Source organism: Triticum dicoccoides, chromosome 3A (assembly GCF_002162155.2).
Source record: "Triticum dicoccoides isolate Atlit2015 ecotype Zavitan chromosome 3A, WEW_v2.0, whole genome shotgun sequence".
In the NCBI taxonomy this organism is placed as follows: domain Eukaryota; kingdom Viridiplantae; phylum Streptophyta; class Magnoliopsida; order Poales; family Poaceae; genus Triticum; species Triticum dicoccoides.
In genome coordinates, this window is record NC_041384.1 from 640523169 (window position 1) to 640523855 (window position 687).

The following is a 687-nucleotide window of genomic DNA, read 5'->3' on the forward strand; positions in this document are numbered from 1 at the left end:
TATAACATAAAGAGTATATCATGCAGCCATTATTAGCAATGTTGTCATAAATGTTTGACTTATGTGTATTTTGTTCAAATTCCTTGGCATGCATATAAATAACAGTTTTCACCATACATACCGTAAACAACGAACCAAAAGTATCGAGATAATAGACATAGAGAAGAAAGTAGCCAGAATCCACTACGTTCAGCAGACACATGATTAGACCATAGGCATCAACATTGATATCTGACTCCACGTCCTTGTTTCGAAAGAGCTGCAAACAAATGAAATGAAAACGATTCAGCAAAACAGATACAAGAAGCGTACAGATATAAGAAGTACAAAATCAATTTACAGTTAGAGGAAGGCCCGTACAGACACATGTGAATACAGTTTCCTAAGTAGCACTTTGGAGTACAAGGAAGGGAATGAGGACTTACGTAAAATAATTATTTTTATACTTATTTTAAACTAAGTGTACCATATTACAATTTTAATTAGTATAATTTTGTTACTTATCCACATAACAATGTTTCCAAATAATAGTTGTATTATTCATTTTTATACAATTGTAATTCTTTAAAATTTAAATTGTATGATGCACCAAACAATCTCTTGTTAAAAAATTCTTCAAATTAATTTTCTAATATTGCATAAACTATATATTATATACTCCTGTATTTGCATATCTATGTTGTGTTC